The sequence below is a fragment of the Peromyscus maniculatus genome, chromosome 12 (assembly GCF_049852395.1).
Source record: "Peromyscus maniculatus bairdii isolate BWxNUB_F1_BW_parent chromosome 12, HU_Pman_BW_mat_3.1, whole genome shotgun sequence".
Lineage (NCBI taxonomy): Eukaryota > Metazoa > Chordata > Mammalia > Rodentia > Cricetidae > Peromyscus > Peromyscus maniculatus.
Genome location: NC_134863.1, coordinates 18016560 through 18042602, shown reverse-complemented (window position 1 = coordinate 18042602; position 26043 = coordinate 18016560). Strand labels below are relative to the sequence as shown.

Sequence of the window (26043 nt, the reverse complement as noted above, 5' to 3'; positions counted from 1 at the left end):
AATCCTCCTTGTAACACCAGCTATTCCTCTTTACACTGTCCTAATGGCTGTCATTTTATATCAATTGGAAGTGGCAGCCTTGTCTGATTCAAAGAAAAAGCACAGTAGATGTGATTACCAGTCAAACACAAAAACAAAGGGGAGGGGAAGAGAAGGAAGAGAAAAAAAAGAAAGGAAATACACACATGCTGATCAGATGAGAACAACCAATTATGAAGTTCAAATTCAAAGCTACAGTAGCTGATACCTGAAGTCACAACATGAAATTATCCACAGCATTGCTCAGAGCCAGGCTCTTTCAGACTTCCTGTCACTATTGAGTCAAGGACATCTAAATGGTTTCTTGTTTTTCATTCCATGTCAAGCTGAGGGTCCTCACTTTGTGAGTGCAAGTGACGCTTTCTACAGCTTTCCTTCTGGCAGAGGACTCTAACAACCTTGGGCATCCTAGAGAATTTTAGTGCTCATGGGTCTAGACAGGCTGCTCAAGATCTCCAGGCCTTTTTATAGTTGCCACAAAATCATTTCACAGGTAATTTTGAAGCACCAGCAAAAAGACCCTGAATCACCAGGCCTTAATGCCCATTAAGGGTCCAGAGCCACCCTGCCTGCTGTTGCGCATAATAAAGGGGACGGTGGGACCCATCATGTGATGGTACCTAGAAAGGCTGGGCTGTTCTCATCACAGAGGTAGCAGAGGTTAGCAGGCTCAAAAATAGATTCGGGGTGTGATGTTTCTGTACCATGGTCCCATTATTTTCTTTACCAAAAATGACTATAATGAGTATCCTCATGCGGCTAAAGGGAATGCTGTTCTTTGCAGGGCTGTTGTAACAATAAATAAACTGGCTTATGTCAAGTGTGGCATAGTATACTAGGGAGAATCTAAGCAGTCATTAGCTACGCTTTGCACTTCTCTCTTTTTCTTCCTAGCAATTTTTTCTAATTCATCATTAAAATGTAAAGATCTATTTACTATTTTGGTTTAACACTCAAGTGATATCCAGTCCACTCTGTATGTTCATTATTATATGACATTTATTCAGGATCTTATAACTACTAGGGAGTTCTAATATATATGTTTATTATGTTCTAATATATAAACATCTATATTAGAATAATATATATTCTATATATAATATATATACCTGGATATATTATAGATATATAATCTATAATATATATAGTTATATATATTATAGATTATAACATATAATCTATATAATCTATAATATATATATTATAGATTATATATATAATAGATTATATATATATAATCCACAGGTTAAAAAAAGGCATTTGCCTTCAAATTTTCTTTCAAGAAACAATGTACACTAATAGTAATGGTATTTTACACATTATTGTTGATTCCCTGAATATATGGGTTGTCGATAAAGTTAGGTTTCTGCTCTGATAGATTACCTGTAACATGGGTGAAATGAACACAGTCAAAGAAGAAGCTTGAGTAATGTAATAATATATAAGGTTGGGAAGGGCAAACCAAGCCCTTCAGATCCCCAAACCACTGTCCTTTTGAAGGGTACAGTGCCAACTCTAAGACAACCCTATTCTAATCTTTGTTCCACTCCTTCCTGACCCATACAGTCTGTGTGAATAATGTATTGCTCTCTTGTGTAAAAGCATGCACTTTTGAATATAAAATTCAACCACGCACCAGGCAGTGGTGCCGAATGCCTTTGATCCCGGCACTCAGGAGGCAGAGCCAGGTGGATCTCTGTGAGTTTGAGGCCAGCCTGGTCTACAGAGCGAGATCCAGGACAGGTACCAAAACTACACAAAGAAACCCTGTCTCGAAACCACCACCCTCCCCCCCCCAAAAAAAAAAAAACAAAAATCAACAACACTTGGTAGGATGTTTAGCAGAGAGCATTTCACGTAGCCCTTGCTATGAACATAATACCTTCTTCGCTCTCAATTCCAAACTTAGGACAGCCAATTTCAAGCCAACTATTGTTCCATAAATGCTACTTATGGTTAATTTATGAAGGCTGAGTGCTAACACCATGCTCAAGAGTATAGGATTCCAAAGGGGCTTTAAAACCATTTAGAGAAGTCTTGTTATTTTACAAATAAGTCACAAGCTAACGATTTAGCCCAGAGTTGTGAGTTAGCGAACTTGATGTCAAGACACAGGTCACTAGAATCTTTCTTTTTCACCTTAAATTTCATGTTCTTTATACTCTATCACTTTAGCAAAATAAATATTTTAGATATATACCAGTGTAAATATTCTCAGTGGATGTTGGAAAAGTATATTTGTACAATCTCCTTCAAAATAGAGGACAAAAGTCAGGTGTAGAGGTGATGTATGCCTGTAATATTAGTACTTGAATGTGGAAGCAAGAAGCTCAAGAGTTCAAGGTCATCCTCAACTAGATGGTGAGTTTAAGGCCAACCTGGGCTAAATGAAACACTGCCTACAAAAAGGGAGGGGTAGAGTGGAGATAGGCTGCAGTGGTTAAGAGCATTTACTGCTCTTGTAGAGAATCCAACTCCACAAGCACCTATCATGACAGTTCCAGGGGACCCAATGCCTTCTGGCCTCCATAGGTCTCTGCACACATGTGCACATAACCATACACAGACACATATACATTCACATAACTAAAAATAAAAATGAATGCCAGAAATGCTTGTACACATCTTTTATGCCAGCACTCAGAAGAGAAAGGCAAGGAGGATCTATGAGCATTTGTATCAGCCTGGTGTAGATAGAGAGTTTTAAGCCAGTCAAGAACACACAGTGAGATCTTTTTATCAAACAAAGCAAAACTCAACTAAAGTAAATAAAAGCAAAATCTCTAGAACTACCCAGGAAAAGCTAATACACAAGAATGTTACCCGTGTAACACAAACCATAACTTATTTATTTGATGAAGCCACATAAACACGTGCTTCGTATCCTTATTCACCAAGGAAAAAGGTGATGGCTAGGTGTTCACAGGTAAGTGTGGTGCTCATAAAGAAGGACCTAGAAACTCTGTCTGCCCCTATATAAGAGTAAGTAAACCAAATAGAAAGCCAATGAAAGCACCCGCTGTACAGAGTTGTGGGTATGGCTGAATGAAATTAGAAATGAAAATTTCTCCTGGCACCTGGAGTGTGCTAAGAACCTACTGAGTTTGGGCTACTATTGTACAGGTTTTTATAAATTCAGATACTGAGACCTAGAAAGAGGGACAGGAATTATCTTAGAAGTCTGTTTTTGAACATTTGTAAGTTTTAGAGAATCATGGCCAAAACACTGAAACTGAAGACTTGGGTCTTAAGATACGGCAAACAGACTGACCACCAACTCACTTAAGGCGGGTGTGCCACTTACCTCTCGGCAGAGCGGGAACCGAACATCCTCCAGGTACCCAAGTGTCTCCAGAGCCTTCAGCCCATGTATGTTTCATTTCCCAGTGGGAGGTTCATTCCATCAAAGCAAACAGACACCTTCAGGTTTAATTGGGGGACCACGTGACTCCTCCATTGAAGAATTTGCAGCCCTATTCTACTCTCAAGAACAGAAATCAGAGGAACACACAGCTTGTGAGCCCTGCCAGCACTCTCCCCACCAATTCTGGGGAAATTGCCTGGAGCAAAAGAAGTCTCCAATTGTAATCACCTGCCAGAGCCGGAGATGCAGGCTCCAATCGTGCCACTGCGTTTAACAAAGGCATCACCTGAGCACATCACTGCGGTCTCGTCCAATTTTAACAATGTGTCAAACATGCATATTTTTCTTGAAGGCTGGTCATGACAAGCAGAAAACAAAAGATTCCAAGAGATTCTCAGGTGAAGGGAGCATCAAACGCTGAGTGTGTGAGAAATGCATCTTAGGAAAAATGCCTGGAAATGATAATGTGGTGACAGAAAGAATTCAATAGGTAGGCCTCAGAGTGGCCAGTTTCTCGATGGTCAGAGAACCATGGTCAGAGAACAGAGCTAGCTCCCAGGCAATAAAACAGGGAGGGGAAAAACAAAAACAAAAACATGCTATTGTGAAATTTCCATCTAGGGTTCTAAATATTCAAGTTACCTGTAACCCTAAGTGCATCTTAGAAAACTGATGCAAATCAGAGCCGGAAAGGACCTCAGAAATCATACGGCTGCAGAGATACTATACAGGTTTGTTTCTGAGTCCAGTGTGGTGAGAGAGTATGTGAGGCCCAAGACTGTTAGAGACAGAGACAGGGTAAAGGGCCTGGAGTCCCAGCTGTGGAGGTAAAATCAGATACGAAGGAGAGTTCACTCTACACTCCTTATCAGTCTGGTTTCCTTTTCTCTTCAAAGGTCAGAGTGTGACTTTTCTAACCCACGTTTCTATTCAGCATCTTGACTCACTATACTCTTCGAGTTGAGAATGTTTGTCCCCTCTGAGGTACAGCTATGGTAGCCCGAATATGTATGCAAGTGTATACATATAATGTGTGTGACTGTGTGTAAGTGTGTGTGTCCATCTATGCACACATCCCAAAGCAACACTGACAATTTCAGGACATTCATATCCTGAGTCCCCAGAGCTATATCTCCCTGCTCATGGAAACAACAAGGAAGTTGGCTGCTTAGAAGAATGCAACACATCTTTTAATTTCTACAGCCTTCGAGCGAGAAAACTGTCCCAATCTCATCACGTAGGAATTATTATCCCCTTCTTTCTCACACCTCTCCTCATCAAAGACTACATCATTGCTAACGGGATCCATGCGATCCACATTTTGATGGCGGTTTCTGGTGTGATGGTCCTTGTTCCACTTTGGGTTTGGAAAGAGGCTAACCAGGGCAAGCTGGTGGTTCAGGGAGCCACCAAACAGAGGAGTTTCCTCACACCAGAGCAAATGCTCTGCCTCCATACCTTCTCGGTCCTCAGGACCCACTCAGCCTCAGAGCCCGTGGACAGTGTCTTCCCCGCAATTATTTATACTCTTGGATTCTTTATCTAAAGAAACATCTCACTATGTTCTTCCTTGCTGCCCTATAGCAAACCACCTACTGGTTCATTTTTTTCTTTTTTCTTTTTCTGTTTTAGACAATATTGAATTTAGAGCCCCACGCTGACCTTGAACTCTCAACCCTCCTGCTTTAACATCGAAAGTACTAGCATCCCTGGCAGGTGCCACCACCTCTGGTTTAACTCTTTGTTTGCCTACAGTACTTAATCATCAGAGAAATCCATTTCTGCTTTGTCACCACTCAGTATTGTTCCTGCGGAATATTATGTGAGATTCTCCAGAAAGAGCAATATTATTGGGTCATAAAATGTGGCCTTTTGTCCTCATTCTTGGGTTTACAAACCTCATCTCTTCATTACTGAACATTTTTCAAATGACAATTATTAAGTATTTTACTTTGTGTATAAAGAATACACATGTGGTGGTCAAAGCTAGATGTCAGACTTATTTATCATTCTCCATCATTTTTAAAAATAAATTTTTTTGAGTGTTTGCTAACATGTGTGTATACATTCCATGTGTATGGCTGGTGCCCTCAGACCTACTACAACTACCATTACGAATAGTGGTGAGCTACGATATGGCTGCTAAAAACTGAATCAGGTTCTCTGCAAGAAGAGCAACTCATTGACTGAACCATCTCTCTAGCTCATCAATCTTAGTTTTTGAAACATTATATTTCATGGAACCTGAAGCTCACAGTTTAGGCTAGCCTTGCTGGCCAAAAAAGCCCCTAGGATCTGCCTGCCCCACCGCCATGTTTAAGTTACAGACTTGTGGCACCATGCCCAGCTTTCTGTGAATGCTAGAGCTGAACCCTGGCCTTTACTTACACGGAAAGCATCTTTCTCACTAAGCCAACTCTTTTGACTCCACATTTAACATTCCACATTTAACATCATCTTTAGTCTTCAAGTTTAACTCTTCCACATAGTTTCAGTACTCGATCCCTCTGCAAAATGAGTAGGAAGAACCCAGGTAAGACAAGGGACATCCACACAATGAGACAGCAAGTATGTAGAAGACAGAGAGTCTAACCCAAGGTGGCTCTCTCAAGAATCCAACATCTACTGTAAACTCTGGCCAAATACTGTTCCTTGTCTGGCATTCACATTTCACTTGTTTAATATAAGAAAGTGGGATCAGATGACCTCTTTGCCCCCATTCTCCATAATAGGGCAGGTTTATAATAAGCTCTGACATTAAGGGTCCATCTTGGCCTGAATTTTAAAAGTGCAAAATCAAGTTTTGTCAAAGGGAAAAAGTATTGTGTGTGTGTGTGTGTGTGTGTGTGTGTGTGTGTGTGTGTGTGTGTGTGTGTGTTGCAGGGGAGAGCATGGGTCACAAGTTAATCAAAAGTGGGGCAAAGTGAGTCTCCTTACTGAGACGCATACAGCTCTTGATTAGCAGTTCTCGACATCAGGTGGCACACATCGCAGCAAAAGGTGGCCGAGCCAGTCACATCTGTCTGAGTTAGAATGTCATCGCAGCCTCCATTGGAGGCTCCAAAGTTATCTTCGCCCTCAAGTATCCCTCACAAAACCCACTTTTAAAAAGCAGAGGAGCTGGAAATGTCAGCCCATCCTCAGAGGCGGCTCCGTCAAGGGAGCTGTCCCTGTCTCATTAAGTACAGTTAGATATGACTCAGCATCTCCAGCAACTGTCTGGGAAAAACATTTCATGCTGGTAGAAAATCACCTAAAGCAGAACAGTGGAAGGCACTGAAGGTAGACGATTAGAGTCAGGTTGCTTATTACTCAAAATCAAATCACCCTTTTCCCATTCCAGACAGGAAATAAAAATTACAGCCAATAGGAAAATAGGAATGTCTCTGCTTAGAACACATCAAACCGCTCTGTCACCTCCAGTTACGACTAGCAGCCACTCAGACACCTCATCTGTCTGGGTCACAAAGCAGGGTGAGAGGCAGGTTATGTCATGTCTCTCAATCAGTAAGCCCTCCATGAGAACCTACCACATATGACAGTCTGTAGCGGGAGATAAAGACAGAAGGAAGACATAGCATTCCTTTCAGAGATCACACTATCTGGAATAAAAAAGGTAGGCAAGCACTCTCAGAAAAATCAAGCAAACGCTCTAAGGAGAAATGACAGAACATGTCGTAAGAGGTCAGGTGGATCTCTTAATTCTGACTGTGCGTGGGGAGAGTTCAGCAGTGCCTCCACAAAAGAGATGGCAACGTAAGTCATTTCTTATCTTCTTTTGACTTAAGCCTGAAAAGTACACAGGTATACATTGACAGACACGAGGGAAGGAAGCCAGACGCTGGGAGCCAGGACTGCTCAGCCCTTCGGGCACTGTAGTGGGGCTCCAGACTGTGGGACAGCTAGTAGAGCTTTTGAGTATTGTCGCCCGGTGTCATATAGCTCTGAGAGCGAAGGATAGAGCAGCACGTACCAACCCCTGGGCACAGATCAAACATGGGTTAAGGAACAGTACTATATCGTGAGGTTCTCTAAGAAGTCGCAGGTCCACAAGCATGTGCATGTGTGAAGAATGAGATGTGTTTATCCGTATGCAACCTTACGTCTTACTTATATAAATCGCCAAGTCAAGGTGATAAATTAGAGCAACCGGAACTGAGGGATGCTGCTGCTAAGCTAACATTTGAGGAAGTCCTTTTGCCCCACCGTCAGTGTGGGGAATTGGAATTTACTCAGGGGGAAACGCTGGGTTCCCTGGTCTGTTCTCCTACTGCCCACCAATCTCTATCAACATCAGTGACAGTGGATGGGATCATCACCTTATCACAGTTTTCAAAATCTAGCAAGTTGGGATTAAAGGCATGAGCCACCACTGCCCGGCAGACTGCTACTCACATTACCAGGGAGGCTACCTGGAAAACAGGACCCCAAGAAAGACACAGGGATCACCCAGTGAGGGAGAAATGGATGAGATCTACATGAACAGCCTGGACATGAGTGGGGGTAATGAAAGGCAAGGGTCGAGAGAAAGAGAGCTTGGGGGAGCGGGAGATCCCAGCTGGATCAAGAACAGAGAGGGAGAACAAGGAATAGGAGATCATGGTAAATGAAGACCACACAAGAATAGGAAGAAGCAAAGTGCTAGAGAGGCCCACAGAAATCCACAAAGATACCCCCACAATAGACTGCTGGTAATGGTCGAGAGACAGCCAGAACTGACCTACTCTGGTGATGGGATGGCCAAACACCCTAATTGTCCTGCTAGGAACCCCATCCAATGGCTGAGGGATCTGGATGCAGAGATCCACGGCTAGACCCTGGGTGGATCCAATTAGCGAAAAAGAGGAAGGTTTATATGAGTGAGAATTGTTGAGAGCAAGGTTGGATAAAGTACAGGGACAAATAGCCAAACGAATGGAAATACATGAACTATGAACCAATGGCTGAGGGGCCCCCAACTGGTTCAGGCCTTCTGAATGGGTGAGACAGTTGATTGGCTTGATCTGTTTGGGAGGCATCCAGGCAGTGGGACCGGGTCCTGTGCTCAGTGCATGAGTTGGCTGTTTGAAACCTGGGGCTTATGCAGGGTCGCTAGGCTCGGCCTGGGAGGAGGGGACTGGACCTGCCTGGACTGAGTCTACCAGGTTGATCTCATTCCTTGGGAGGCTTTGCTATGGATGAGGTGGGAATGGGGGGTGAACTGGGGGGAAGGGGAGGGGGCAAGAGGGGGGAGAACAAGGGAATCCGTGGCTGATATGTAGAACTGAATGGTATTGTAAAATAAAATAAATAAAAAAATCATCTAGCAAACTGGAGTCTTCACTGTTCCTTTCTAGTAAAATCTGATTAAAGATTATTTTTAAAAGCCAGACACCTCAATGGACAGCAGTGCAGTAGCATGGCAGAGCACACTGCCTATATATTCATATGACATTCAGAGCTCACCTCATCGGTTACGGATATTTGAATATCTCAATTCTCTTCCCAAATACCTGAAGGCTCCTTGCTAACCTGACAATCGCCCTTTTTATCTTCTGACCATTTCTCTACTCTTGACTGTGAATTAAAAAAAAAAACATTTGAAGTTTTTCAAACATACTGAGTAGAAAAACAAATAGTGAATGAATCAGTGATACACATGGGGCAAGACTAACAATAAGTAGCGAAGCATGGCAGGAACTATTCACAAGCCACCGAGGTGATAAAGGTTTGAGATCCAGAATCCAGCATAAAGAACTCTCAGAATTCAATGAGAAAGTAAATCCTCAGAAAACGGAAAAATGATTTCAGCTGACACTTCACCAAATAATGAAATACCGCTCCACAAACAATGACCTTCAAATAGACAAAACAGTGTGGATATACTTCCAGTACATTCTACTAGGTCAAATAAAGCCAGTAGGAGCCCATCTGGCTGAGATTCTGGAAAAGTCAGAATCATAGGGACAGAATATAGATCAGTGGCTGCTAGGGACTGGGGATGGGGATGGGTGACCCAGCAGAAAGAAAACACTTAGGGAGAGTATTGAAAATTATCAATATCATAATTGTGCTAGTTACATTATTAAATTCATTTCTCAAAATTCTAGACTCCATACATTAAAATCTTTAATTATATGTAAATATGAGTGAGTAAAAAATAAAAACAAAATTTCAAAAGAATATTTCAAGACTTGGCTTTAATTGTAAAACCTGCAAGGATTTAATCATGGACATTTTTCAATGCCTTTTCTTCACAATCTCCAAAGACTAAAATTGTACCCATCATTTAAAGCCTCAATTGGACATTACACCTCCAGAGGTAGCTGTCCGTTCTCAGTTGGAAGTAATTTCTCTCACTTCAAAATCTCTATAGTATTTCCTCTGGACCTCTTGTATCGCTGACCACTTTCTACCTTGTGTAATTGTTATTTGAGGATGTGACGGATCCACAACTAAACTGGGAACTCAAAGTCAGAGCTCAGATGCTGCTCACTCTGCATGGTGCCCAGCATAGAGTCCAGTACATAATGTGTTTGTATGTAGGGGGGGGGCGAGGGAGCACACAGTAAAAGAAGAGGTCAAATAGAAGTATGTGCCCTGTCAGAACTGCCTGCCATGTATCCTCATACAACATAATCTAGCACAAAGAAGGAAATTTCTAACATCTGTTACATCAGTGCATTAGTGAATGGAATTTTTACTGAGCATTTACAGAGCAAAGCCTGTACTCATCACCAAAGGTGGATAAACTGAGCCTGTCCCCATTGGGATTTCATCTTATCAATGACTGACTTTATGCAACAAATTAAATCAATAGTTAAAAGCTGGGCAATCATTAACCAATTGCTGTTTGAATGGGTACCATGACGAAATCCTGGCAGTCTGAAGGACTCCACACAGGGATATCACTAATTTTGAGCTTTCAGTATTTGCTGGTAGAGCAGATGTTTCTTGGGCAGTTAAGTGTGAAAGGCAGAGTTTAAAGAAATGTATGTGAAGCTGTGAAGGGATACCTTATCCTGAGATGGAAATGGTGTACAAGGATGTCTAAAAGAAACTCAGAGTAAAATAAGCAGAATAAGGCTAGAGAGATAGATCAGTGGGTAAAGGCTCCATGTCTGATGATCTTGAATTGTTCTATGACATGTGTGTCCTCCACAGGTGCACCATGGCATAGATACACACACACACACACACACACACACACACACACACACACAGAGAGAGAGAGAGAGAGAGAGAGAGAGAGAGAGAGAGAGAGAGAGAGAGAGAGAGTTAGAAAGACATTGACATGCCAGATCGAGATCTGAAAACATAGTCATATGAGCCAAAGAAACTGGAAATGAATTCTGTGAATAGCAAGAACACTACCAGGATTTTCATGAGTAGAAGTGCTTCATCTAAAATGTTTTAAATAGATGACTACCTGGTTTGTTGTATAAAGAATGGAGTATATTGAAGAAGAACAAAGGCATCATGAAAGTATTGCAGAAAAGTAAGCCAGTCAACATTATGGCATGGTTTGTCGTAGGATGAGTTAATATAGAAAAAATAGATGGAGTCACATGAAAGAAGTGACAGATTGATGAAAAGAGAAAGGAAAGAGAAAGTGACTTTGTTCAGTGGCTCTTCTTTTTTCTTTTGTATCTTCTTACTTGGTGTCTGAATGTAGATATGAGAGGGCAACTTTCCCAGCTGGGTCCCTCTTTCTACCATCTGGGTTGTAGGAACTGAGCTCAGGTGTGAGGGCTCATACCTTTACCCACTGAGCCATCTCACCAGCACAGTTCAGAGGCTCTTGACTCTCAAACATATTTCAGGATGTTGGTGAGGTGGAGTCAGAGGAGCTGAAAAGTTTTACAAAGACACAGATTCTCAAAGCTCAAACAGCTTCCCCAAGGGCACCTAGCAAATCACAGACACACTTGAATCTCTGTGTTGGGTGTGTTATGTTTCTGGAGTTAGTCTACACTTACACTTTTGCTCTCCATTTTTAAATTAAATATAATAATAGTAATGGCATTATCCATGAACCATGGCAAATAACAAAAGATGTTCAGACAGAAAACAAGCATGGGGAGTCCTGGTTGTGTAGAAGCTCCATGTATGTTGTTCACTTTGTTTCCTGTGTTAGTAGATGCCTGGGTCTTCTGCAATGATACTAAAATCACAACGGAAAAATATGTCAGAACTGACTTGGAGTCCTCCAGAACAGAATGAGTAGTAGAGAACACAGGGACCAGGTCTCCATCCAGCAACTGAGTGGGAAGGTGCTGCTAGCTGCCCTCTTGACTCTCAGAACACTGATAACTAAAAAAAAGTACTAAGAAAGAACACAAGTCCTTTCTGGGCCAAAGACTAATCACAAATGGAAGTGAGGATGCCTGTAATCAAATATACACCTGCTTTTGCAAAAGCTTCAATCAGAATCCCAGCACAAGGAACAGTTGGTACTTCCTCATCTACCATCTATTGACTATATGACATCTAGTTTTTTACTCATTCAAGAGAGCATCTGCTGCCTTTTGTTGATAACAGAAACTTTCAAATGTATTATCTCTTGAGATCTCTATAACAAGTCTGCCAGGAAGGTATAACCAGTATCTTCTTCATTTTTCTGATAAGTATACATCCCAGTCTGGGTTTACATCCATGGGAACTGAAATCAGGATCATTTTCATAGCAACACTGGTGACTACATCCAACACAAAACTAGGGTACACATCCATTATTTGCTTGTTTTTTGATGCAATGTAGTTTTCATTAAGGATCCCATTCTACCGCCAGATATTAATTCGCTATCTGTTTTAAAAGTATTGCTTACAGCAAGAAGAACAGAAAAAAAAAAAAGCTGGCATGGTGGCATCTGGCATGGTGGCTCACGTTTAAAATCCCAACACTTGAGAAGCTAAGACAGGAGGATTGCCATGGCTTTTACACTAGCCCGGGATGTATAGTAAGTTTTAGACCATCCTGTGATACTGAGAAAGATTGTGTCTCAAAGGAAAAAAAACTGCATATACAATTGTACAGTCACTTTGGTGAAAAGTTGAATAGTTATTCAAATGTTACAGATGAAGTCTTCATGGCCCAGCTATTCTCTTTCTCGGTAAATAACCAAGAGAAATGAGTGTGCATGTCTATATGGAAGCTTACACAAATGCTCATAGCAGCATTGTTCTTTATAGCCACAAAGCAGAGACAATGCTCTTGTGTATCAATGATAGATGGATAAACAGTAGAGTAGTATCTCCTAATAAAAAGTTGTGAAGCTTGGATTTTTCTCAGAGACCTTTCATTTAAGTGAAAACATTACATTATATGAGCCTATCACAAAAGCCACATACAGTATAATTCCATTTATAAAAAGATGCTGAATAGGCAAACCTATGGAGATATAAATTGGATTAAATTAGGTTAGTTATTGATAAGGGTAGGGGAAAAGGGAGCAAAGAAGGTTTCTTACAGTGATGGGATGTTCTAAAATTAGATTGTGGTGGGAACTGTAAGACCACTGTGTCTGGTTTTATTGTTTATAACGCATGGCATCTTTGGGGAAAAAAATACACAATGTCTTTAGTAGACAAATGGTATGGAATCCCACAGGCCTGTCAGGAGAAAGAGCAATGGGCCTGGAAAGAGCATGGTGCTCTTCTGTCATTGACTATCTGTGTGTCCATGGCTGAGTCACCGAACCTCTACAAGTTTGTACTTCCTCATCAGGACAAAGCTGCATTTCACAATATTGTCCTAAGGATCAAGCATTTTTTGAACTGAAAAATACTTAACTATTCTATTGGCCATTTTGATAATTGGTATATAGAAAAGAATGTGAGTGTCTCTGGCACATGGTGGAAACAAAACATTGCATATCCATATGTTTATTGCAATGGAGAAGAAAATTCAGGAAGGCTGACAGACGAAGGAATAAGTAGTCATTTGTTTGATGCATACATAATCCATGCCTACAGAAACTGAAATGTTGACAGTTGGCTGAGCATACTCTGCAGTCTGATTTTTGTCTACACAGTACAAAAACAAACAACCAAACAACCAGACAAACAAACAAAAACAAAACAAGCCAGAAAACTGCCTGTAGTCAAAAGGAATGTTTACAAGTATAAATAAATCAGGTAAACATATGAGTAGTTTAGAGACCAAATACCCCCAAATTAGCAAATGCTGATGAACATAGATGAGGACTCACTGATTGTAATTTCTAAGTGTTTGCTTAGTTAATATTTAATTTCATTACTTTACGACTTACCTATCAAATAGTCATAGTTGTAGTACAGAAAAGTCAAGAGCTCTTGTTCCTCACAGAGCACCTAACTTAGTATAGTCTGCCAATATAATTACACGAAGGATAAAATAATTTCTGGACTAGGCAGGACATTCTTAGCAGGGCAGCTTACAGGGAGGAATTATTGTTAATGTTTAAACACCTGTCACCACTGCACCAGGTTTGCCATCCTGATTTAACCATTCAGATCTCACTCTTTTTCTACTCCTGAAAAGTAAGCCAGTCTTTATTTTTAATGATAAGCAAAATAGAAGTATGACCTATTAGGACAATAACTAAATGATTTTCAGTGAGAGAGTCAATACCAACGTTATTCTGCCTCCTAAAGACAGCACCCACAGGCTCTCTACCCATAAGCATACCAGCGGCACTAAGTGGACTCAGTGGGTTTTAAAAAGAACACCTCCGTGGGGAAAGAAGAAAAAGGAAGTGATCTCAACGTTGTGTGGTAAGGAATGGGGGTAGGGGATAGAAGAAGTGGTAAGGGGAGGGATCGAGGTGGGTGATCACTTTCAAAATACATTGTGTAAAATTCTCAAAGAACTAATTAAAATGTTAAACAAAAGAGAGCACGTAGTTGGTAGGGAAAGTAGTGCGGAATATGGAGGTGCTGGAGGGGAGGAAGCGGGGTTGAATTTGGTACAAACACCTTATATGTGTGTATGAAATTCTCAAACAATAAATTTAAAATAAAAACCGGGGGGGGGGGAAGGGGAGCATTCTGCCAAAGGTTTTCTGTAATTTCATGCTTTTGCATGTGTGCCTCTGTGGTGGGCTATTAACACGGCTGGGAAGAGAGGAGGGGACCATTGGAAGCATGGATTTGCCCATTTCTACAGGATTAATACTTTGAAAGAAGGCAATTTCAAAATGATAACAATTTGATAACTGGATGAAAAAATGTCTGAAAAATTAACAGTTGTAACAAAGCAGTATTTTCCAACTTCAGGAAACAGCTGATAACGATTTATGACGTCTTCTGCTTTACAATAACCATTCCAAAAAAGGATTATTTGTATGGAAAAAAAACTGACTACCACATCAGCAAATATAAATGTCAACTATTTCCTTGGCTCTATACTATTGCACTTTACTTTCTTAATGAATATTTGCATTTTTTTTCCATGTTACAAGTTTTAAACATCCTAGGAAAACCCAGGTGTGAAAACATCTTTCTTTAGCTCTCTTCTTACAGGAAGATTCATTTCAAGGTTAAAAAGGAGGTATTCTGGTGACATCTTTGCAACAAAGAACAAGGTGCCCTCCACACAGCCGTCTTACTCATCCATCATGTTCTTCTCTGTGTGTGGCTCCTCACGACCTGAAGGCACTAGCTAGGACTGTACTCGTTGATGTTTGACAACTTGAGAAGTTAAAAAGAAACTCGTCTTACTGTTGTTTTTCACTTTAATTTTAACTTAAAATTTATTCTGGGTGGCCAAATTGTTATGTTCTTTCTTAAATACCCACACTTCCATTCAATTATTATTGCTTTTTAATCCAGAGTGTACTTTATATTTGTGGAAATTCTTTTTAGTACAAAAAACTCCTTGCATTGTGATGCCATTAATTTTTGCCACGTATCTATATTTTCTTAATTTTCACTTGTCATACAGATGATAGTATTTTTAATTTTTTATTATTTTATGTGGATGGGTGTTCTGCCTGCATGTACATCTGCACCACATGTCTGTCTGGTGCCCACCAAGGCCAGAAGAGAATACTGGATTCCTAGAACTGGAATTACAGAACATCGTGTGCTGGCATGTGTGTGGTTGCTGGGTATTGAAGCCAGGTCCTCTGGAAGAGCAATCAGTGCTCTTAACTGCTGAGCCATCTCTCCAGCCCTAGTTCATATTTTGATGCCCCACTAATGACTTCCAAATATTTACATTGTCAAATATATCAAATTATTGCCTTTACCTTTAGTGGATATATTTAGGAAAGCTTTTTTTTAACCAATCCCAAATTTATAAAAATGTTTGATTCTAGTATATTAGAAATTTATGTCTTCATATTTGAAATTTTAATGCAATTGAGTTTAGATTTGATAGAAACTTTAAGACAGAAATTTTACTTGAATAAAATTATCAACATATATCTTTTATCACTGACTGAATATTAACCAGGGACTCTACCAACCACTATCCTTTCTTTTGGGGTCCCTGTTTTGACTTAGTTTGGGCCTCTGAAGAATTCCTACCCACTCAAGAATTCATTGAAAAACACATTTATTTTAAAATTCAGCATTTCTACACATTTTATGCCAAATGGGTTAATTAATGATTGGCACAGCCATATCTGATGGGAACAGCAGAAGTCATAAAGCTAGCACAGCTGCTTGACAAAGATCCAGCAAAGCTGAGCCTTATGATGGCCACTGTGCCACTTTTGGTTTTCATCTCCACCTGTTGAATATTTGGGGGACTTTTATTATTTGCACAACTTGGAGATACTGGATTGATGGAAAATTTCTTATGAAGCATTTATGCCTTCTCTCAGGAATGATGCTTCTAAGCCTCCCCAGGAAAGGCCTAAACATACTAGCCCTCCAGCTTTTAGGGAGATATCCTTAACTACTTGAAGGTCTTCCTTATGCTTTGGAGGTTGTAACACACATAAAGAAGCCAGAGGTCTCTTTATGAGTCTATGAGACATTCTTGAAACATCTGTCCCTGTACTTACACAGGAACAAGATATTCAAAACTAAGTAAACTCAGAAATCTCAGCATGATTCTGTGGGCTAGAGGAGTTGGCCACAGTTCAGATTGCAAGCCTCTGCCCACTCACTATACACTCAGGCAATTACATGACATATACAGAAAGAAAGTTAGATTAGCTGAAGTTATCTCTGTCCTATACAAAGACTTATATGATGAACAAAGAAAGGAGTGAGAGATGATAAAAGAATGAGATATCAGGACCTCCTTTTCTTAGAAAAGTTAGCACATGCAGAGCCACTATGGTGTCATATGACCAAGGAACAACAGAATGCCAGGATTAGACATATAGACAAATTACATAAAGATATAAACATTGTGTTATGTCAGAATTTGAATAATAACTTCAGCTTTGGCATGAAGATTTTTCTTGGGCACTCTGACCATTAAGAGTTACTAATACACTGCTTGAGACATGGCAATATGCCTGGGCTGGCTTGGAAATTTTATTTTGGTCTAGCATCCTTGAAGCAACCAAAGCTTCCAGCCTGAGAACAGGCGCTCATATGTCTCTAGATTCTTAAAAACTGGGTTTGGGGTTAATGGGCAAAAACAATAACACTGTTTATCAATGATGTCAAAACTTGAGGGAAAATGATTGGAAATAATAACTGTTCTGTCATAGTTTATTGGTGATGAGCAAAAGGAAGTGAGATACATGTCCCAAAAAATGATATGATCTATGTTTTGGAACATCATGAATGTATCCCTGCTTACTAAACTCTGTATAAATAAAGAAGCACTCTGGCTGCTAGTCAGTCAGGCTGCAGGATTCTCCCAACCACCATGGTCTGGCTCACTCCTCCTCCCCTGCCAACTCCTTACATCCTCTGCAAGGACCTGCTCCCTGCCAGGGATGGCTCCAGGCAAAAGATCTTGTCCACCATGTTGAAGAATACCCAAGTGTCCCAGAGTCCATTTTCTATATAATATTGGCACAAATATTTAATAACTTAGATGGATGATACCAGACCCCTGCTCAAATCCTTCAGTATATTCTCACTACATTAATGGAAACTGTCAGAACATCTACCATATTCCCTGAACCCTGAATATGTCCTTTTCAGCCCACATCTTTTACTCCCTCCAATCGCTGAAGCTCCAGTAACATCAGCAGAATGAGCCTTTGCCTCAAGGCATCCCTTGACACTCGCTGGCCTACTCCTATTCCTTGTGTATTGAACACAGCAGATCTTTATCATCCTTCAACTCTTAATAGAAGAATGATATCGTCCTAAATTAATCCCTCTTTCCTGGCTACCAGACAAGGAAAGCATGACTACAGCTGACGTTCCAACTAGATGATGCTCTGTGAATGACCACTGTGAGATTTTATAAATTCTTTGTTTACTTCATTCCTTCAGTCTCAACCTATCCCCCAAACTGTAAACACCCTGACACCAGAGAAAATTCCTGCTCTATTAACCAGCACAAATAAGCAGAATTTTGACCTCATAATCACACAGTATAAATGAGTGGATGGGTGAATAAATGAATCAGCGGATCAATGCAAAATGCCTCGTTTGTTTTCCCACTTCCATTATCCAAAGCTTTGCATGTAAGAGGTGCCCTAAAAACACCTAGTGTACAGGAATGTGTGTTTCATCATGAAGTTCTAGTCTCCCTAGAAGTGGGGAGGAAGGAATACCAAAGGGGAGGGTTCACAGACTGGGATGCACAGATATTTGGTCTATTTCTATTAATAATAAGACAATATAATAAACAAAATAAAAAGGATACTTATGTGGGGGGGGAAAGGTATTGCATGCTTTAAAAATGAATAGATGGTCTACTGAGTTCTTCGGACTACAGAAGGTTTATGTTTGACCTGATACTGGGGTTTCACTTTGTGAAGTTTTTCTGTAAGTAAAGCAGCCTACCTGTGAATAGATGGATGATAATCTCTCCAGCCCAATTTTTTTGTGCACCTGCCAAGTCCAGGTCACAGTTATTCTAGCTGTTTTGTTGCCACACATAAAAAAATGACAGTTTCTGAGAAGCATAAACTATTCCAGTTCCATCAGAAATAACCTAGAACTTGGAGTGAAACCACAATGAAATTTCAAAATTCACACCCAATCACTGCCAAAGTCTGCAGAGAGAAACTGGCATTTTTAGAATGAAAAGAATTTTCTAGAACTATACACTTACTGGGAACCAAAAAAAAAATGTTTCTGGGCTGCATGTTAAACATCACTTATGAAGTTCCTAACATCTTGAAGGAGGAACAGAGCCTACAGTAGTTGGATAAAGAGGAAAAGTCATGCACTGTGGTTAGGTTCTTTGAGGTGGCCCTGAAGGAGACCAAATGACTAATTCCAAGCACCCGTGTAGCATCCTGAAGCTAACAGCCCCAGTCCCACCTAAACACAAAACCATCGGCTTCATACTGAGACATTATTCATGTATTCAACTGCAAACGTGTTCTTGCTCAGAACTTCCATCCTTTAGGAAATATTCACACACTTGAAAACATTAATTCCAATCTGAACAATAACAACAAACAAAAAACAGAAATATGCTGTGTATGTCTTAAGAAGTGCTAAGCAAACAATTTCTAAGAGAATTTGCATTATAAATACACATCTATGTTCTCTTCTTTGTTCATTGGTAGGGAATTACCTTTCAAATGCGTTTTCTAGGTCTTCAATTATTGACAGGTACCTTTGGTTGGCATATTTTAAAAATAAAATATATTAATTCAAAGAATTCAGTGCTAGCATGGTACATTTAAATACTATGCAAGTTAAACAGAAATATTGTTTTATTCCTCACTAGCTGTAGTGAACTTGGAACAATTATTTCACTTTACTGAACCTGCAGTATGGGTAAAGGCAGAAGGAAATATCCCTCTAGTCCAACAGTACTGATGTATATAACATTGTATACACTGTAGTTCAATTAATGTTATTTCCTGTATCTTCCTTTCTTTGAATAATACACACACACACACACACACACACACACACACACACACAAAAGCACACACATACCATAGTGTTGTTACATATTCACAGATCATTGGAAGCGATATAAAGTCATGTTTATCTTAACACAATCCCCCTTTCCTACCATGATTAAACATTTCAATATCATATATCGTCTTATGGTTCTTGCTGCCATCATCAGTTATCACTTCATTTGGGATGAGATGAACTTTTTTAATAACATGGTATTTAAACTTATAAAGGCAGGATAATGAAGCCTTTGCTTTAATGAAGCAAGTAAGAACAACAGCTTTGTCTTCTCTTTTTTCCTGAAAGCCCCTTAACATCTCTGACATTATATGTAATGAGAGGGAGGGATTCCATTTACTAATTATTCCATTGCCATTTCCAAGTTTTCAACTATTCTCCAGACAAAGCTACATTCTGTGTAGAAACTGAGTTCATACTCAACCTTCATCAATACATTACCTCTAGCAAAGATTGGCCAGCACTAACTATAAACAGTAGCAGTTTGCTTTTGCTTCTAAAACATGAACATGCAAAAGATGATCCAGGGTCCTATGCTGTCTTCTGCTGTCATCTCTTCCATTATGAGTGCCAAGGCCATGCAATGCTCTAGGGACTGTCAATCTCTGCTGTTTATTTCCTTCAGAGGCAAAGTGTTCCTGACTGACAAAGCCTTTTCACTGGAGATGAGGACAGCTCTCACAATTTGGTTGGGGGGAGGGGTACACAATGTCAGGGAACTTCTGTAGCATCTACCAGATAAACAGCCTCCCATCATTTTAACGCAAGAAGAAATAAGAATGTTTAAAAGAAAAAAAAAATCTGTTTCAAAAGGAAACCATTCAATGAAAAGCTTTGGGTAAATTTGAATATTTGCATATAGTTAAAATGGTTCCTAAAATCTGAAAAAGCATGATGGTAGATTTATATCAAACTACAGTTATGTTAGTAAAAGAGCATCCTTTTATCTCTATTTTTTAATCTGTGTTTTCATCTCTCTCACTTTCAATCTTTCTTTTTCTCCTCTTTCTTCTTCATTCTCCTCCCTCTCTTCTCCTTTATCTTCCTTTATCTTGAGTGAACAGTGAAAAATTCTGGAGAGCCACTTAAAATCAAACCATGGATGTCAAAATATCCTGCATCAGAGAAATTCAATTTTCTCTAAGAGACCAAATAAATCAAGAGTCCAAAGAAAATTAAAAATTAGAAGGGCAAAATTAATGTTTTCTCTTTGAACAAAAAGCAAAACTCAGTTCATTAATCAGCATTTGAACAGCCTGAAATCCCAGAGAATCCAGAGAAAAACATACATGCATTTAAAACTAATGTGTTGATGTGTCTGAGCCATATAAGCAAGTCTGTGGTGAACAATTAAAAATTGCTTCTCCAAGTAAAGAAGGATAAATGAAACTACCTAGAGTAATAGTCAATCATAGATGTGAGCCACTTGGGAATAATAATCTGTATATCTATGTTGCTTGAAAACACTGTAAGGTTTTGTTGGCTATAAGTTAACTTGTGTGCACATCGGAATCAAAGCACAACTATAACAAATTAATAAATAGTAATATGGATATAGGAAAGTTACACGTGGCTAATGGGCACTTGGGTTTCCTGTGTCCTCTTATGTGTGTACAATCTCCCTACTGCCTCTCAAGCAGGGAGGCAAAGCAAGGCAATTCTAACATCTGCTCTTAGGGGTCTGTACAGCAGATACTTGGAGGTGTTGGTTGTGGTTCTTTTTTTTTTTAATGTAACTATTTTCTATGTCTCCCAAAAACAAAGTGCAAGAATCGTGTTGCTACTTTGGGTGTGAATCTATTTTATTCTCTGAAGAATTTAATCAACTAAACTGAAAAGAAAAAATGTTGAAACGTAGAATGAACATCGGCAGAAGCAGGCCTGCCAGTGAGTTGCCACTAAAGCAAAGCCTGGGAGCTTCCAAATGGATTGCCATGGGGGAAAAGCTAGGCTGCAGAAAGAGGAGAGGAGATGGAAGCCATGGCGATGCCAAGGGCACAATCCTTCCTATGAACTCATTCTTCCCATCTACAACCACAGGCACTCGTGAACATCCTCCAGAAACTGTAGTTTCTTCTAACCAACATGGCCATAGGAGGGAAGAATCAGGTCATTTTTCCAAACACAAAATTATCACTGGGACACAGAAGCTCTTTATTTGCAGAGTGAGCACCAAACCAATAAATTGTGGCACACAATTCTCTTCTAAGCCGACGTAATACTCACCCATAGGAAGTAAAAGTAACTGAAAATAAGTAGCCGAGTGTTTCAAAACACAAACGCAGCCTGGCTATAAAGGAGTGGTGAGATCTGCTCTCAGAAGCAGGCTTTAAAGATGGGGTGAAACTCTGTAACTCCAGATGACCTTTAGGACTAAGAATAAAATGGAATGGTATTCTTCATACATTCTCCAAATGTTTGAACAAAATTGCATAGAAGCGAAGTGTTCAGTATGAGCAGCCGTGGGCAACAGAGACAGGACTGAATGTCACAAGTACATCTGAATGTGGAGTGTTTCAAAAATGCATATTCAGATAAAATGAGGCCATTGAGTCTGGCAACAAATTGGATTCTTGCAAAAAGCTGGAAGAATCACTACAGAAATTTAAGAATATTGTATGTCTAGTTAATTTTTTTTTTGGTGCCTGATGGTTTTGTTATTTATTTGCAGCTTTTTAAAAATAAGTTTATCAAAATAATAATTTTCAATGTAAAAATATTATACGTCTCTACAGAAAGAAAACAGAATTTTAAAGCATAATTATCTGAGAATTTTGGACAGTATATTTTTATTACATTTACCTCCAACTCCTCTGCATAGCTTCTCTCATAACCATCCTATCTCCCTACCAAACCCTGACTTCATGCTATCTTTGTTTTTTAACAACTCATTGGCTCCAATTTTGTTGCCCATATACTTATAGGTGTGGAGGAGCCATCCACTGTCTCGTGGTTGCTCTACAAGGAGTCTTGAAGAACTGACTCTCCCAGATGCATCGACTGAACATAGCTCCTCAGTTAGAGGTGCAGGATTCATGAAGCCCTTTTCTCTCCATGTTAGAAAGTTGACTGGCTTGATCTTGTTCAGGCAGCCACAGCTGCCATGTCTGTGCATACAGTGATCCTGTCATATCCCAAAGACTGCCGTGGAATAATCCTTTTGTACCCTGTGTGAATGTATGTCACTATGATTGGTTTAATAAAAAAAGCTGACTAGCCAATAGCTGAACAAGATAAAGTTAGGCAGGAGAGCCAAACTGAGAAGGATGAGATGGGGAAGGGTAGAGTCAGAGGAGTTGCCAGCTAGACAGAGAACGAATTGGACACACAAAATGGGATAGAGGTAAAAGCCACAAGCCTCAGGGCATCACGTAGATTAATACACATGGATTAAGTTGTAAGAGCTAGTTAGTAACAAGCCTGAGCTATTGGTTGAACATTTATAATTCATATTGTCTCCAAGTCAGTGATTTGAGAAGCAGCTGCCAGTTATTTGAGAGCAGGCAGTCTGGACAGGAACTTCTGCCTACAACATACACTAAAACAAAACTTTTTAAAAGCACACAATCCAGTTCCCAATATTTTTGTTCAGTTCAGGATGTTTGTTTTTCATTTGAAACAGTCTCATGTAGCCCAGGCTAGTCTCCAATCTCAAAGTTGCTGCATAGTCAAGGATGACCTTGAATTTCAGATCTCTTTACCCCTACCTCCAAGTGGTAGGATTACAGGGGTGATCCACCATGATCAGTTTATGTGGCATAGGGGATGCAATTCAGCACTTTACAATTGCTAGGTAAGTACTGTACTCACTGGGCTGATTCTCTAGCCTCATCAGCATGGCTTCATATTAGCTTCTTGGGTGCTTTGCACTATAGTATTCCCAGCTCAGAAGTCTTCCCCATTACAACCATGAATTCACACAGCTATGGATACCCATACATAATAGGGTCGTTCAATTTTCTGTTATGGATAGAGGACAGTCACAGACCTCATCTTTTCCTGATGTGCCAATGGCTGTCAATAGCTACTGGAAGAGGGCACATCATTTTCTCTAATAGTTTAGCTAGAAGACTAGGTGAAAAAAAATAGGGGAAAGGAAAGGGGATACCAGAGAGTAAAAGAAGGTGAATATAATCATAATATACCATTAATACATATGAAACTACAAGACAATAAAGAAAAATCTTTTAAAGTCTTGCTCAGTGCATCCTATAAGGTTTTAGAGTTTCTCTGTGTTCTTCTGGTACCATATTTAGTGCTTACATACTTTTATTTATTTATTTATTGATCTTTGAAAATATACTGTATTTGTTCCTTGAAAGAAAGATCACCCCATTTTCATATTGGACTCAATCATATAAAAATGGCCAAACAAGAAGTCATTGTTATAATTGTTGTTAATGGCTGATTAATTAAATATATATCTTATGTATGCCCATGATATATAGCATTCTTTAACTAAAATAAGAAAGTGTGTAGAGGACATGGCTCAGCAGGCAGAGACTGTGGTGTGTGGACCTATCATTCTGAGTTTGATCCTTAGATCCTGGGAGACAACTGATTCAGAGAGTTGTCCTTTGACCTTTATATACCTGTCCTGTGATGGATATGTAACTACACACACACACACACACACACACACACACACACACACACACACACAGGGGGTAGGGTGGGGGAGAGAAAAAGTGGCAGGGAGAGAGTAGTAATTTGGTTGGGATCTACTACTGCTTTGGTTAGTTGATTGGCTTTGGTTGTTGTGGTGGTATTCTAATTGTACTGAAATGTGATTCTGATTGTATGTTAATAAATAAAGTTGCCCAGGGGTCAGAGCTATTAGAGCCATAGACAGAGTGTGGCGATGGTGGCACATGCCTTTAATCCCATAGATCTCTGTGTGTTCAGGGATACAGCCAGCATTGGAGACATATGCCTTTAAGACCTAGGGGGCTGTACATTCAGACAGTGACGAGGCAGTCACGTATTTGGGTTTACAACCAATGAGAAGGCAGAACAATAATACTATAAAAAAGACGTACAGACAGGAAGTAGCCCTCTTTCGGGAAGCTGGGACACCGCAGGCAGAAGGGTGAGATTTTAGCTCTGAGCTCTGACCTCTCGGCTTTCTCTTTTACATTGTTTCTGTGTTTCTTATTTAATAAGACGGTTGGTTACATCAACAGGTTGTAGTTTGTTCATTTGTTTGCTTCAAGTTTTATTTTTTATTTTAATAGTAAGTATGGGTATTTTGACTGCATCTGTGTCTGTGAGTAACATGCATTCATGGTGCCTGCAGAGACCAGAAGAGGAGGAAAAGAGTCCCTGCCACTGGAGTTAGAGATTGTTGTGCACTGCCATGTGTGTGCTAGGAACCTCTGGAAGAGAAGTCAGTAATTTTAACTACTGAGTGATTGCTCCAGCCTGGGTTTCTTTGTTTTAAAGGTAAAAAAGAGTGCAGTGACAAGAAGTGTTGATGCAAGTTCTTAACAGCGTCAAACAGTTCACAGAACGAAACTCTCAGAACTTGAACCAATTCCTTGTCTCAACCACTAGGAAACCACAGAGTTTCCACCTATTTATTTCATATTGAGTAATTCATACTGTACAAATCAACAGACCGTAAATTTCAACAAAGCTTAATAAAGGGAATGTGGTTTGGGGATGGGGGCCATTAGAGCACTTGCTAGAAAGCAAGAAAACCTGAGTTCAAATCTCTCCAGGAAAAGCCAGGCACAGCCACACCCCCTGGGAACCTGGTGCTCAGAGGTGGGGACTGGTAGATCTCCAGGAGCATCATCGTGAACTACTTGCTACACTTCAGCCAACTTCTGGGTCCTTCATTTCCTCCATTCCAAGGCTGTATACCCTCTTTCAAGGGCATGGGTATGAATCTAGCCCTTTATGTGAGTCACAGTTATCTGTATTGACTTTGAAACAAGAAGCACATCCAGACATCTTGTGTGTGCCGACCCATTTGGGGACAATAATGCACTGCCTATTTTTTTTATAGGATCTACACAGAAAATTATTTTGATCTGGCAAAATGTTCAAGTTCACCATCCTGAACACTATTTTCACTTTCTCTCCAAACTTGGAGTCAGAGGGTCCAACCCAATACTTATCCTACTCTGAGGTAGCTTTAGCAGTTATGCTTTCTATCTTGTAGCCAATGGGAAACAAAGCAAAGAAGAGTGATGAGACAAACTGACATTTTCCTTTTGAATTCCTGTAAGCAGGAACTCCTTTCCGCTAATAGTGGGAATGCTGAGAACGCTAACAAGCAAAAAGGGGAATGCTGAGATTTGAAATGACAATTGCAGTGATTTTCCTTCGGAAGAACATGGTCCAGAGGGAAAGATAAAGACATAAGTAGACAACACAGACACCTGAGCAGGCAGTTCCTCAGTAGTGAGTGAGTGACTCCCTCGCAATGGCGTCCCATTACTCTTCCCATCACAGCCTTCTCTCTACATCATTTATATTCTAGTAGAGCCCAAGCTAATAGCAAACCGTTTTTAATAAAACTAACAGGAGTCTTAGGAACTGAAGAATGAGCAGAGAGTGCAGCTATGCTGAACACTAGCTGTGCAGACTTAATTCACTTAGCCACATGGGACTTAAGTTTCTGTTGGGAAAGCTGGAGCTACAACAGCCATGATC

The 26043-nt window shown here is 40.0% G+C and overlaps 1 protein-coding gene and 1 long non-coding RNA gene across 6 annotated transcripts in view; one reads left to right on the top strand and one right to left on the bottom strand.

The window, feature by feature from the left end:
- The window catches only part of Il1rap (interleukin 1 receptor accessory protein), a 142784-nt gene that overhangs the window by 69438 nt on the left and 47303 nt on the right, over nucleotides 1-26043 (bottom strand). The gene's annotated exons all lie outside the window — the stretch shown is intronic.
- LOC143268102 (uncharacterized) lies at nucleotides 13526-17189 on the top strand. The gene is made up of 2 exons (XR_013043700.1): nucleotides 13526-14136; nucleotides 14884-17189. It is a non-coding gene; the product is annotated as an uncharacterized LOC143268102 (long non-coding RNA).